Genomic DNA, 686 nt, shown 5'->3' on the forward strand with positions numbered 1-686 from the left:
GCAAAGATGCTCTTCCCTCTCTTCGTAAGGTGGAGCCCGTCTCTGCCCAGCACTCCTCCTTCATGGAACACCATCCCATGGTCAAAGAATCCAAAGCCTTCTCTCCGACACCACCTGCGTAGCCATTTGTTGACTTCCACGATTCGACGGTCCCTACCCAGGCCTTTTCCTTCCACGGGGAGGATGGACGAGAACACCACTTGCGCCTCAAACTCCTTTATCCTTCTTCCCAGAGCCACGTAGTCCACAGTGATCCACTCAAGGTCATTCTTGGCAGTATCATTGGTGCCCACGTGGAGAAGCAGGAAGGCGTAGCGATCCGAGGGCTTGATGAGTCTCGGCAGTCTCTCCGTCACATCGCAAATCTTAGCCCCCGGCAAGCAGCAGACTTCTCGGTTTTCCCAGTCAGGGCGGCAGATAGATGACTCAGTCCCCTGGAGTAGAGAGTCCTTCTCTTGGGAGTGGTGGTCGTGGAACCCCCTATCTCAGGACAGTGCATCTCATGCCTTCCAACCAGCGGAGTCTCCTTCTGCTTTCTCCCCCCAGACATATCATCTGGTCCACTCTCCGCAACGGTACCTGTGGAGAGAACATGAAAGCGGTTAGTTACCTGTGTCTGTGTTACTGGAACCCGGACATTCCGCTTACCTCTTCTGGAGGTCACATGTTGCCAAGCTTCTTCACTG

The sequence above is a fragment of the Caretta caretta genome, chromosome 21, assembly GCF_965140235.1.
Source record: "Caretta caretta isolate rCarCar2 chromosome 21, rCarCar1.hap1, whole genome shotgun sequence".
Classification (NCBI taxonomy): domain Eukaryota; kingdom Metazoa; phylum Chordata; order Testudines; family Cheloniidae; genus Caretta; species Caretta caretta.